Here is a 15,092-nt window from a genome sequence, read left to right on the forward strand (position 1 = left end):
TATATACAACCAATCCTAGTCACTCACATCCATATTAAATATCTTTTAAATCCTACATGGTAGCAGAGTGTGGTTTCGATCAACGGACCACTGAGTGACTAGACTAGAGTTCAAAGAGTTGTATTTCTGAGTTAAGAGTTTATTTGAAAAGAGTAATTCGAGTGAAGAGTTTTAGTTTCGAGGATTGTGCAAGCAGCCGTGAGTGAGTGGAGTGATCGAAGTATTTCAGAGAGGACTCCATTCTTATTGGGGATTCAAAAAAAATTCAGAGTAAGTGATGATTGAATAACTATAAATACATTTGAGTTTTGAATAAAAATATCTACCTAAATCAACAAGAATATTAGGAAAAGAGTTCTTTTTCGATGAGTCGAAAGCATGAAATTCGGTGAAATCGGTCGAGAGCAGGTACCTGCCGAACCTTTGTGACGTCACGGGCACCTTGTGCTTGCGTTAGTTTCAAGGGGACAAAAGGGTCTCTACCTGCCTATCGATCGACTCATTTTCGAAAATACTTGAAGCAACCCAAGGGAGTTTAACGGGTCTTCATGAATATTTTGGTTGGAATGTGGAGTATAAGGTATAAAACAGGCTTAACCTGTATAACGCATAAAATGGGCTTAACCTTAAACCACAGAGAGAAGTGACTTGTTAAACATGTTACAGAACAACACAAATGTTGTGAACGATTAATTCAGATGTAGAAGTTATATAAAGTTGAAAATTACTTAATATCATCTTCAAATGACTCCCAAATGAATCCAAATAACATACATTCGATTCAAAAGGGGATTCTCAAATAAAACGAGGTACCCACTTAATTCATGAATTGAAATTAAGATGTTATTAGTTACAAATTTATAAATATAACAAAGAGGTTATATCACATAGTGTAAGAGCTGTGGTTGATTAAGAAGTTAATTTTCTCTCAACTTATATTGAAGAAGTTTCGGAGGATAACTGTTAAGTTATAATAAAAATTTAATTCAGAGTGCAATCAATTTTTATTGAATTGATCAGAGTTATAATAAAAATTTCATTCAGAGTGCAATCAATTCTTATTGAATTGATCAGAGTTAAAATAAAAAATTAATTCAGAGTGTAATCAATTTTTAATGAATTGATTAGTTAAAATAAAAATTTAATTCAGAGTGTAATCAATTTTTATTGAATTGATTATAGTAATAATGAAAATTTAATTCAGAGTGTAATCAATTTTTATTGAATTGATTATAGTTATAATAAAAATTTAATTCAGAGTGTAGTCAATTTTTATTGAATTGATTATAGTTATAATAAAAATTTAATTTAGAGTGTAATCAATTTTTATTGAATTGATTATAGTTATAATGAAAATTTAATTCAGAGTGTAGTCAATTTTTACTGAATTGATTATAGTTATAACAAAAATTTAATTCAGAGTGTAATCAATCTTTGTATAGAATTGATTACAGTGATTCTAACTGATTATGAATCGGTTATGATCCCACACTAATTTTTTAATATAATGAAATTAGCAGAGTATAAAGTTGAGAGAAATTTAGTCAAATTCAGAAGTTAGCTCAATGTTTCTCAAATTTGATGCATGAAGGTTGAAACTGTTTGCTTGAGTTTGGTGTCCCGTTTTGGTTTGCCTTGCAATCAGATACCGGATTACTGGCTCACGCAGGCTTTTCTGCTCACTGCATTAATAAAATTTGAATAAATGAAAATATCAATTAATTTGAGCAAATTCTGTACATTCTGGGGTCAATGGACAACTGAAACTTGTGTCCAGTGTAAGTTGTTCATTGACTAGAGAAATTAGTAGTACCTCATTTGGGACCCATGCATGTACTTGCGCAACCCAAAACCGACCAGCTTTCGTGGTAATTCTCGAGGTTGAACTTCGGCGAGTGGTGTACATATTTGGAATGCTCTGTGGGAGAACCTGAGTTCTCGTTTCGAACTAAATTAACTTGTGGTTCGGTTCATTTGGTTCAGAAGCAAGAAACAACATTCAGTTAGTTCACATTCAGAGATTACCTGGTACCGTAAGGTATACGAAGAGGTTATAGAGAGATATGAGTTTAGATGTTCAGAGTATCTGTATAAACAAATCATTGAAAAATGAAATATTTAACTACAACAACAAAAACTAATTGAATTTGTTTCATAATCCCGGAATAGATGGCAAATCAGAGTGAATATTCATATGAAGAGTACATGAGAGTAAGGCGTGGAGGAGATAGTTATGAGACTAACTGTTCAGAACGAAGTAAGAGTTTTACTATTATTGACCATCTAAATTTGACTAAAATTCAGAGTGCTGTTAGAATCTTAGAGGTACAAAGGTTGGATCTTACTTAGATCAGAACCTTTGTTTGTAGAGTAAGAGAGTAGAGAGAGTTCAGATCTGAATATTTAAAGAGGCAAATCCAGGTAATAATTAAGATGTTTAATTCACAGCAACAACCACAAATATAGGGAATTTAGAGGTCATGAGTGTTACTGAGAACGTAACAAACATGGAAGAGCTGCAAGCGACAATTCGAAATGTAAACACTCTTGCAGCATCAATAAATTGGAGTGACGTTCAGAGCAACAAGACCACAACAGGACTGCTGAAAGAGGTGGTCAACATCCTAGGCAAAGTTCACCAAAACATGCTTGAGTCAGAAAGAGAAAAACTGATTCGCAAGCAAAATTCAGAGCACAGAGCAGCTCTGCAATCGCAGAGAGTAGCTTCGCAATTACCCCAAGAGAGTCCAAGCTGCAGCAACTCTGCACCAAAAATTCAGAGGCAATATAAACTGACATCCAAGTCGAGTTTTGAAGTGTGGATTGACAGCTTGAATACAGAGCTAATAAGTTGGGGGTTGCTTGATCTGATTGATCCAAGTCAACCAGGGCCAGCTGAAATTTCAGAGTCTGAGACGAGGCTCAGAAAGAACTCGGTTAAAGATATTATCATTAACCATCTCGACGAAGAATATCACAAGAGAATTCTTGGTCTAACTGAGCCGAGAGACATTCTCAAGAAGCTGAAAGAGAGCAGGAAGGGGGAAGTCAGCTCAACACCGACTTCAATCAGAACTCGGTTATATAATTTGAGGATGAACAAGGACGAACGTGTTCACAAATTCTGTGAAAGGTTCGACCAAATTATAAGAGAGCATGAGCTGAGCGACGATCCTCAAAAGTTGACAGAGCAAGAGATGCGCTCGACTTTTTATCAAGCGATAATAGGAGCCATGCCAGAAGTGCGACGCACAGACTCAGCTGTGATCTCAACAACTGGGAAAGAGATGGACATGGAATCTCTACGAAAAACTATGTATCGCATTCAAGAAGATAACGATGCAAATCGAGGAAGTTACTCTGAGAATGAAGTTGCAGCCTCAAGAGCAAGGGTTCTGAAGGGCAAGTTCAAGGAGAACAAATGCTTCAGATGTAACAGAAAGGGGCACTGGCAAGATCAGTGTCCATTCAGAGGCACAAACCAGTGGTTTTGTTACAGTTGTAACGACATCACTGACCATACGAGTGAGAACTGTTCCCGAAACTCAAAGAGGCCATACAAGTCGAGTTACCATGAACCCCCCGTTAAAAGGTTCAAAACAAACCAGGGTCAGGAACTGAGAGACAGAGGTTCTGGAAAATTCAGAGGCAGAGGTGGTAACCATACAACTTCCAACTCTAGAGGTAATTCGAGAGGAAACACCAGAGGTCACTTCAGAGGTAGAGGAAGCAATAGGGGTATGAGACATCACTCGGTAGCCAGAAGAGCTGACTACAAGGGTAGTAATGAGAGGTACGAGGAGGATTCAGTGTTACAAGGTAAGACACTTTGTAATAAAGACCCAAATTATAGAGAACATATAGAGTTTATAGCTGATTCAGGAGCTACAAGCCACATTGTTAATAAGAGTTTTATATTGAGCAATTTTAAAAAATCAGAGAAAGGCGTTATCAAAAGCGCTAATAAAAACGAAATTGCTGATATCGTAATAGATGGTAGAGGTAATCTTTTGCTTAAAAATGATAAATTAAGTAGTACTCATATCAAATTAACTAACGTTATAGCAGCAAAAGATATTTCAGAGAATTTGTTATCATTACGCAAACTGGTAGATGCAGGATTCTGTATATATTTAGACGACAAAATATTCAGAGTTTATAATAAAGACAATAGCAAGACGATATTTGAAGGGGTTTATGAGAAACCAAATTGGGTAGTTAAGTTTGAAATACTGAAATCTAAATACACTAATGATAACTCAATAACTGAGTCTGAAAATTATAGTTGCACTGCTTGCTTGGCAGTTGACAATGAGTTTTCCGGTCAATCGCAAACCAACAATATAGAGATTTCAGAGGAAACTAATTCAGAGTCTATTGAAAACGTTGCGGTAGATGTAGGTTCTGCGATTGGGAGGGAGAGTCTGGACAAACCCATTGTATCAGAGAATTCCAATTCAGAGTACAAAATAGTTAAAATAGACGATTTAAAGAGCTTAGAAAGTCTAAAGGACACAATAGATAAAAATCCACCAGAAAATATGGTGTCTACTAATATTCAGAGTGAAGCTCTGCTATGGCATCAGAGGCTAGGGCATGCTTCTTTAAATTACTTAAAAATGATACAAAAGAGAGATAAGAGATTAGAAAACGTGAAGTTTGACGATTCAATTAGAGAGTGTGCAGTGTGCATATTAGCAAAAATGGAAAAACTTCCATTCAAACAAATCAGAAGTAGAGCTGACAGGCCTCTTCAATTAATTCATTCAGATGTTATGGGTCCAATTAAACCCAATTCATGGCCTGGTCATAAGAGGTACCTACATAATCGTATTTGTAGATGATTATTCCAGATATGCTAACATATATTGTCTAAAATCTAAAGATGAATCCGGTCAAGCGTTCGACAAATTTCTGATTTCTGCACGTAACCTACTAGGTGCAGATGCAAAAGTCTGCTATGTTAGATCAGACAGAGGTACTGAGTTCACCGGTGGAAATTTTGCTGAAATATTGAAAAGAGAAAAAATAGAGTCAGACAGTGGTCCACCATATACTCCAGAGCTGAACGGAACAGCCGAGAGATTTAACAAATCTATTCAGAGAACAATTAGAGCTTTTATGTGTGATTCGGGCTTACCACAAAGCATGTGGGAACTAGCCGCTGAAACAGCTGTTCACACTTATAACAGAACTCCACACAAGTCAATTGGGTATGAAGTACCGTTAATCAAATTTTCACCTAGAGCAAACTGTCATTTAGAGCATATTAGAAGGTTTGGATGTGTTGCTTATGTTAAGTTACCATTCGTCGAAACAAAGTTCAGCAATGTTTCGATAAAAACCATATTGGTAGGGCATACACCTACAGGATACATTTTATGGCATCCTAGCACGAGAAAGTTCATAGAATCGAGACATGTGAGGTTTATAGAGAGATTAGTGTACAAAGATGCTTATTTAAAGAATCAGAGTAAAGAGTTAAGTGTTGAGAGTACATCAGATAAAACAACTGAATTCACTGTTGTGAGCGAACCAACAGAAATAGATCAATCAGAGGCGAATACATCTAAGCCTAGAAAAAGAGGTAGACCAAAGAAAATAAATTCAGAGAAAAGCGCAGAAGAACTAAATAAAGAGAGAAATTCAGAGTTACCACCAAACAAAACTGAGGGTCCATTTACAAGAAGTAAAGCTAAGAGAATTGAAGATATAAGCTTTGCTCGTTACACTAGAGTTGAAGATGTGGGTGAGGTAAATAAAGATGAATTGGAGCATATATTATTAGCTTCAATTCAAAATGATCCAATCACATTTGAAGAAGCAATAAATTCAGAGAACAAAGAGTTATGGAATCAAGCTATTAGAGAAGAGCTGGATTCTATGAAAGAGAATGAGGTCTGGGTCATCGTAGATCGACCTAAAGTAGATATCGATGGCAAGAGACCAAACGTTATTGACTCCAAATGGGTGTTTAAGAGGAAAGTTGAAAACAATGGGTCAATTAAGTATAAGGCAAGACTTGTCTCACGAGGGTTTAAAGATAAAAATGTTTATGGGCTTAAAGAAACATATGCCCCGGTGTCAAGGTTGTCCTTGATTCGAGCTGTTCTCTCCATAATCAATAAGGAGAACTTAGATGCATGTCAAATGGACGTCAAAACGGCGTTCCTGAATGGAGAACTTGAAGAAGAGGTCTTCATGGAAATCCCAGAGGGTTTGAACGTTAAAGAGAACACTAAACTTGAAAAGGTTTGTAAATTGAAAAAGTCTCTTTATGGTCTCAGAGTAAGTCCCAAGTTGTGGAATAAAAGATTTTCAGAGGAAGCTCGAAAGCTTGGTTTGGAAAATGATCTTCATGACCCTTGTCTCTTCACCTGGAGACTTAACGGAAAACTGGCTATAGTGATACTATATGTAGACGACATGTTGCTTGCAAGCAATGACCCAGAGAAACTTAATCAAATAAAATTGCACTTTGGTAATGTGTTTCAAATGAAAGATTTAGGGGAGCCCAGACAATTTCTGGGTATCACAATTCAGAGGGATAGAGAAAGAAGAAGTATTACGTTGCACCAAACTGCATATACAGAGAGAGTCTTAGAAAGATTCAACATGCATGAGTCAAAACCACAGAGCACTCCTATGGTAACCCGTCAGGTTGATCAAAGGAACAAAAGCCTTAAATGCAGCTTAGAAAGTTCAGAGGAACAAAAGGAATTCAAAAGAGTACCATTCAGAGAAGCAATAGGTAGTTTAATGTATTTGGCCAATGCAACTCGACCAGATATTTCTTTTGCAATAAACTATCTAGCGAGAAAACAGGTAAACCCGACTGAAGATGACTGGATAGAAGTAAAAAGAGTTCTTAGATATTTAAGAGGCACAACTAATATAGGTATTAAGTTCCTATCCAATTCAGAGAACTTGGAAGCTCTCTCCGATGCTAGCTTCAGAGATTGTGAGGACTCGAAATCCACCGGAGGTTATATAATCAAATTATTCGGAGATGTAATAACTTGGAGGAGTCACAAACAGTCTACTGTGACGACTTCTACATGTCAAGCAGAGTACCTAGCAATGAGTGACGCTTGCCAAGAGCTGATATCACTCGATAAATCCATTAGATACATAATTGGCCAGACGTTTTACCCAATTACGTTGTGGTGTGATAATAAATCAGCTAAAGATTGTACCGAGAAAGATGGCAGCCACAAACTTAAAACCTTCGACTTGAGTGTAGAGGAAATTAAAAATGAGTTAGTATTCAGAGAGAAAACTGGAAACAGAAAAACCATGGCAACTACACATGGAGATTTTGTGAAACAATGCGTAGAGGAAAAGAAGGTTAGGGTGTGCTGGATACCTAGTCATGAAAATTTAGCGGACATAATGACCAAACCTTTGCCGCAAAGTAAACATCAGTACTTGAGAGACAAAATCACTAATATATAAGTTTAACATAAGTAAACATGTACATATGTATTTCAGAGTAATTAATTTTCTACATGTATGTTCACAGGCCAATAGTATGCAACACTAGGGACTAAAATTCCGAGGACACTCAAAATCAACAAGTCCCGGTCCCAAAGAGTTTAATTTATTAATGTTTAATTATTTAAAATGTATTGTATTAGAGTGGATGTATTCGACAAAGGGAGGGAGTGTAAAAAGAATAAGCTTTGTCGATACATAGAGCGTCTGCGCAATACTTGAGAGTTCAGTAGTGGAGGAACGCTATGCCGTCTATGATATAGTCAGTCGATCATTGACAAGCGTTGAGATCGCATCTTATATGAAAATAGTTCAGAGTTGTTATTCAGAGTAGGTATTAAACAGAGTTGATACTTATCAGTGTTTGATTTATATACAACCAATCCTAGTCACTCACATCCATATTAAATATCTTTTAAATCCTACAGTTACTCTATAAAATATTTGGAACAAAATATTCGAGGAAAGTATTTCACAAAAGGGTTAGCACAGATGAATTGATGTATATTTAGAGAAGGGAATAATGACCAACCTGTAATAAAATACTGCTATGAGGATTGTGAAACTCTGGATCCATATGGAATGCGTCTGGTAGACCATTGTTCCTGGCCTTTATTTTTACAGCGTTTGTACGGGTAATAAGAGATGGAATGAATATTTTCTCAAAATGTAAATACGTAATATTATGTAATTTAGTTGTATTGAATATTCTTGAAAAGATGCACTGTTTCATTGAGAAGGTGTATTCAATATAGGTATATATAAAACAGGAACACTATAGTAGTAATAATAAACTTTATTGAAACAATGTTTCCAAGGGCTAACAACTCAGGTCTTCCTGACCAGGAACAGTATAAAAATATAATCGATACGAAATAGAACTAGTAAAAAAAACAGCATAAATAAAATGAGTATAAATAAAAATATAACTAATATAAGTCAGCTCTCCTAATAATAGCATTTTTGTTGTCTCCTCGTCAAGTAATTTATGTGAAGCTTCTTATGCTAAAATACAGAAATTTCTTCAGGAATAGGAAAAAATCTTAACACTGTTTCCTCGGCCTCCACATCCAACAACACAACAAGAAAATGGCATAATTATTCACTTCCTGCTAAAATACTGTGTGACTTTCCCATTGAATACTTTCATTACCATTACTGGCATTAATAACGCACATTTAACACTGTTGGCTGAGGAATCACTAGGACTAACACCACTATCAAATTAAAAACAAAAATAATGCATTTTAATGTACGTATTTTAACTAAAAGTAAAATAATATTCCAAAATATGTATCATTTTTGCCTTTACAACACCTCCACAATTTTATTTTGACGTCTATCTGACAGCTGGTTGAAGTTTCAGGACTGAAGTTGACAGTTTCAGAATGAGAAGTAGACGTGGCAACGTCGGTACGGGTATGAGCATTTAGCTCCTCGCTCCTCGTGCTGGCGACACCACGAAGCTCTGAGAACTAGGCTTGAGGCGAATTTTAATGACGTCACACGAAGTTAACCACGTAACCTTCCTTTTGAGTAGGGTTAATGGCGTGGTATGTCATTGAACTCTATGGGTTCCCATAGAGTTCAATGTGGTATGTATTTCTATTTCCTTTCAATGAGTGAAATGGAATATTGGACCATTGATGTTATGTGGGATTCACAAAGTTTTGAAGAGATGGATGCTATAATCAAAGATTAACCTCCCTCTTCGATATAACGTTATTTTTATAAATGAAATCCAATTACCAGACAGAAAAGAAATAATAAGGGAACTGGGAATCCGTTTAATTAATTTTATCACTCGTTAAGCAAAACTGAAAATTTGAATTTGATAATTTTGATTATTCTTAAGCTTATGAATTATTATTTACTAAGTATGCTGAGGTCTTGGTCGGATTCAGACTTTTTGGATGATTTTTTGCTTTGATAGACTTGATAAAGCCCTAAGTTATTTGGGATGTATATATACATAGTATATAGGGTCCATATACTATGTCAAGTAAAAATATGAATTAATGAGTAGGTATCTAGACTATCAAATGGAAAAGTATCTGTGTAGATAGTGAAATAATGAATCCTCAATGTAGAATCATTTTTATCTATAACAAACTCTCAAATATAAAGGAGTGTAAAAAAAACGGTATTTTAAATGGCACGGTTACTAATAACTTTTAATACAGATCTTCCTTTAAACAAAGTAATGGTATTCTCAATTCGTGTCGTTTCAGAGAGTGAAAAATTGAAATGCTTCTCCTTGGCCCTTGAATTTCCACTATCACTACTGATATAAAAATTTTTGCTGCTCATTATTTGAGAAACATGAACTTAAGTTCCCAACTGGTGAAAGATATGTGTAAATTTGAATACATATTCCAGGTCTCTTTTCATATCATTCAGATCATCAGATGTTCATCGATATGGACACATAAACCAATGTTTGCAGGGATAAACAAGTCTTTTATCAATTGGTACTTTCCATCAAAGTATTTATCTTCTCCTTGTAGAAACATATTTTGATATGGTTTCTCTTTCCTTATTCCTCTAAACTCCATTTATTAATTTATCGAACAAATCAGACAGAACTGCCAGTTGAGACCTTCCAATACATGTCATCAGTAACTATGACGTCACACATAACCATAACCATAGTAAGCTGTGGTTACAGCGCCAAAATTCGCCTTTTATTTGGAACAGCTCAGGGGCGAGAAGCCCGGAGCTGTACCGGTGCATGAAGCACCAAAAAGAAAGCGCCTAAAGTGTTTTCGCAAAGATTATAGAGTAGAAAGATAGGAAACGAAGCGACTAGAGTGATGCGAGCGCCATCTGTGTTTCAAATGTGTTTTTAAGGCCCTAAGACTGGTTAAAATTTTGATTCGAGGGACATATGAAATTTTGCGAGATGTCAGAGTCATATGGCCATTTTGATCAAACAGGTTTTGAATGTTTTGATTCACGTATCCATAGACAACCTCGTATCGCCTTTTGTTTTTCAAGCCCGTTCTAGTTGCTGATTATTGAAATTTGTGTCTAATTTCTTGGCGAAAACCTCAAAATATCGTTCGAAAATTATTGTATAGTGAAGAACTGTGGATCAAATAAAACGAATTTTACTTAGGCAAATGGGAATGTAAGTATTAACTGGTAACATGTGACTCGGTCATTCATTGATTTTTGTTTTCAGTGCTACGAAGTGGATAAAATTTTCAGGGCGTAAAGGCCTGCAAACACTACTGACTACACCATGTGCAATGAACATTTTACTGCAAGTCGATTGAGAACTGTTTATCCACGTGAATTGTTGTATGCAGGAAGCATCCCTTACATGGAGGGCTCATTTAGGGGAAATTATGACTTTTACACCAATTAACCTTACCTTCCATTCAAAGATTCTCAAAATTGCCTTCAATATATTCAGAAATGCAAAATTTTATGGATTTCGATTTGGGAATCGGGTGACTGTCAAATTGTTGTTTGGAAAGTCAAAGTTTTATGAAACCTTCTGTGAGTGTTCATTCGTCAATCAATTTGTATATTGTGTCGTGACCATACTATGAAGAAATCATGAAAAAGCATGAAGAAATTATACTGACGGGCTTGAATACAAGGCTTGTATACCTCTGTAAGGTTTTTTTCAATTGTGGTTCTGAAAATTTTGTAAATAATATGTAAGTAACGGAAATATGTATCCTCTGACGGTAAATTGAATATTGGTTCATATCAATTTCTTATATACTTTTGTGTCTTATCTTAGTCAAAGCTTTATTCTTTGTCCATAATTTCAAATTTTTGTAAATTTTTTATAGATTGCAAATAAAAATTTATCACATCCAACAGCGTATTTCATTGATACCAATCGATTCCAAACAATGTTCAGAATGAAAACTAACATCCTGGTCACAAAACAAAACCATCCTTTTGTTTTGTCGCTCAGGATGTTTGTTTTCTGGTCTCAACAACGTCAATATTGAAATTGAATACAAGGAATAGAATTCGAATTTCGCGCCCCTCAATTATAAAAGAGAAAACTGTTATTAAACAGTTTTTCTGTATTGATAATACGTTTTCAGCGCCATCTCATTGTCAAATGTGTTTTCACTGGCCAAAATGTAGTCGGTTTTTAGTACTAGCGATATGAGGGCGTTTCCTATCTTTCTACTCTATAATCTTTGGTGTTTTCGTAATAACATAACCTAAATTCCAAATTTCCTTTTGTTTTCAGTTGTATTTTCAGATGAATCTAAAGTCATAAGTCAAGTTTTCGCCAATGTTTTCTAGTATTTTCAAATAATTTGTTGTGATTTTAATGCATACATGGGTTTATATCCTGCAGTGAATACATTAATTTTATCAACAAGTTTCATCAGATAAAAAGACAAACATCTTTCTTTGAGTTGAGGCACGGATTATATTGTAATATTTTGATTTGAATATGAATTTTGTGCAGCAATCTTGGAGTTTAGAAGTAGATAGGAGCTACTATATCTTCATTCCATTAGATCCTTCAGGTTTACGTGTAAGGGTAAGTATTAATTCTTAGTTCTTAGCACCTATTTTCATAATCGACCAGTGTGGCATCATTAAAATTTCAGTTTTCACTCTGCATCCCAAATTGTTCGAACAAAAATTACACGGGGTCACAAATGAACAAGCACTTTTTTTGATCTCCAAGTACAAAACATAGATATGATAATGCAATCGAGTCAGTTATTCATTCCAATTGATTTTTTAATAAAAATAGTATGATTTAGGAGGACCATTTCAGTCTAAAAAATAAGACTAAAACAAGGCTTCTGCCTTTAGCTCTACCGAATTTTTAAATTTTTACACTGCATTCAAATCGATGGAGGTTTGAAATCATCTGGTGCTCGGTGGAGATTGAATTTTCCAAATCTAGACAATAATAGTTAGCCGAGTACTAATTCAACATGATCAAATTCACCAAATGCAGTGACTTTTTCCTCTTTGTGATGAAAAGGACAGAAATTTTGAATAAAATTTATATGAAGCGTAGGAACCAGTTGTCACACGGAGAAAAATTTTTGTTTGATATCAGTAAACATCAATAAGAGCAGCTGTCTGAATTGAAAATAATCCATTGAATAGTCCAAACATACATTGAAATTAGCTACATTAGCTCTGTATGAACGATTTTTCGCTCTGTTCCAGGTTATGTGAATCAGATGGCTTATGCTGGAGTTCTGCCAATGAATCGAAGAATCCAATTCATTATGTACAGTCTTCAAATTGGACGTTCTTTTGTTCAATAATTTGGTAATATATACAGAAGAATATCTTATTTGACATAACTGAATTGTTTCATTACCTCTTGTTGGAAAAATCAATATGTATTATAATGTGTAATAAAAAGTATATCATTATTTGTTGAGTATCATATCTGAAATCAAAGTTTACAAGAAGAAAACATCACTGAAGATTGATAATGAACTGTAATCAACATATCAGTTTATTATCAATTTTCAACTAAGGTTTTAATTCAAATTATTCCGAATTATGATTTGAGGCGCCAAAATGGGAATTCAAAAAGAGCAATACGCCCCCTGGTGTCAATTTTAGTAACAAGTTAGTTAAGATCTACTGCCGATGAGGGCGCTTCAATCAGGCTTAATTTATTTTACCACTGAGTCGGCACTCTTTTCCTTCTTTCTCTAGACTTCTTTCTCATAGAAAAAATTCTTTCTCTTTGGGTCACTGTAGACCAAATACAGCGTATGGTCCGTATATACACATTTGGTAACCGAAAGTTACCAGAGCGGTTACTCTGGTGACAGATATTGAACTGAATTGTCAGTAATTCGTCATTTACGGACCGCCCACTTACTAACCAGAAGAAACCAAAGTGTATATACGGACCACAGCCACAGTGACTTCATGTGAAGTCACTGTAGACTAAAGCGATTTGAGCGCCATCTGTGTGTCACGCGTGTTTTTAAGACGCTAGGACTGGTAAAAATATTAATTTGAGTGCCATTTGCAGAAATATATGAAATTCTTTAAGATTTCAGACGTCAATTTTGGTCAAAGAGGTTTTGAATGTTTTGATTCTCGTACCGCTTTTTGTTTATCTAGCTCGTTCTAGTTGCTGATTTTTGAATTTTTTTGTCTTATTTCTTGGTGAAAACATCGAAATTTTGTTCGAAAATTATAAAATGGTGAAGAACGGTGGATCAAATAATAAAATGTATTTTACGTGATTAAGTTTTTCACTCAACTAAGGAAAATGGAAGCGTAATTTAAAGTCTTAACATGTGAATCGGTCATTCATTTGATTTTAATTTTCAGTGGATAAAATTCTCAGAGCTTGAAGACAATTAATTTAGCAAACACTACTTACTACACCATGTGCAATGAACATTTTACTGTAGGTCAATTGAGAACTGTTCATCGACGTAAATTGTTGTATGTTTAAAGCATCCCTTGCATGAACGGCCTAGTATACAGGGTGATTTTTTTAAGTGTTTCATTAGAAGTTTTCGAGGAAGGAATTGTAATACAGATTCAAGATTTTGGATTTTCGTTTTAGAGAACATGAACTTTAATTGCGAAATATTTTCAAGCGGAATCTACTTCCGGTTTCACCGGAAACGAATGTAACTTCGTTATTTCAAATGCAACACCCTGTATATTGTAACGGGTTCTCCTCGGTGGACTCGAGCGCCAGCTATTCTTTAAGGGAGAATAGCAAACCTACCCTGGCAGCTACTAGCCGGAGACAGGGTTCCCTTGTGTCTAGGGTGTTAGCGACGCACAATGATAGGCAGAATCAACGTTTACAACTTTTATTTGTCGATTCGAAAAAGGGGAACACAACTAGCACTATTACAAAATTTAGTGACTCGAAATCGGTGAGATTTACAGGGCAAAGACTAACGGAATAACACTGGATCCGATCTCAACGGTATACGGGGGTTAACGGAGTTGTTCGCCAGCCAGAACCTGAGACGTACACTTGACGGACAGATATTGGACTTCAGCCAGGTTAGGGGATAAAAGACAGCACAGAAATACGACGGCTCACCTTCAGGCTCGTTCGGCACTCCCCGGGCGTCCGCACCAGCAGTATGCCTCCCTAACCGTAAAGGTGAACACCGGAACGGGGGAAAAAGACGGGAACTGGGGAAAGGGTGCACCACCCCAAAGTGTCCTCGGTACCCCCCGGGCGTCCGCACCAGCAGGGTACTTTAACGACAGTAGGGGTGGAACTAGATACGACGGGAAATCTCAGGAAAGGGTGAGCCACCCCAAAGTGTCCTCGGTACCCCCCGGGCGTCCGCACCAGCAGGGTACTTTAACGACAGTAGGGGCGGAGCTCAGACTCGGGTATGAGAGGGATGCAGACGGAAAACTGAAGTTCCAATATTAAAAAAAATATAACGGCGTGTCGTCTTACCTCTGGTTCTATCTTCGGCCACTTACACTCAAAACTCGAAATCACCCGAATGGTACGGTAATTATTGTGAGAAAACAAAACTAAAAAATTTATATTCTGAACGGCCAAAAAAACTGAACCCAAAACTCAAAAGAAAACTTGTGCTAGAACTCAACGGCGTAAGGTAAGAGTGAAAATCGGAAGTCAA

At 35.9% G+C, this 15,092-nt stretch overlaps 1 long non-coding RNA gene across 1 annotated transcript; it reads left to right on the top strand.

Annotated features, from left to right (window-relative positions):
• The first annotated feature begins 11,686 nt into the window (after positions 1 to 11,686).
• On the top strand, positions 11,687 to 12,875 carry LOC123315089. The gene is made up of 2 exons (XR_006537912.1): positions 11,687 to 12,016; positions 12,664 to 12,875. It is a non-coding gene; the product is annotated as an uncharacterized LOC123315089 (long non-coding RNA).
• Positions 12,876 to 15,092: the final 2,217 nt, after the last annotated feature.

The sequence above is a fragment of the Coccinella septempunctata genome, chromosome 6, assembly GCF_907165205.1.
Source record: "Coccinella septempunctata chromosome 6, icCocSept1.1, whole genome shotgun sequence".
NCBI classification, from domain to species: Eukaryota; Metazoa; Arthropoda; class Insecta; order Coleoptera; family Coccinellidae; genus Coccinella; species Coccinella septempunctata.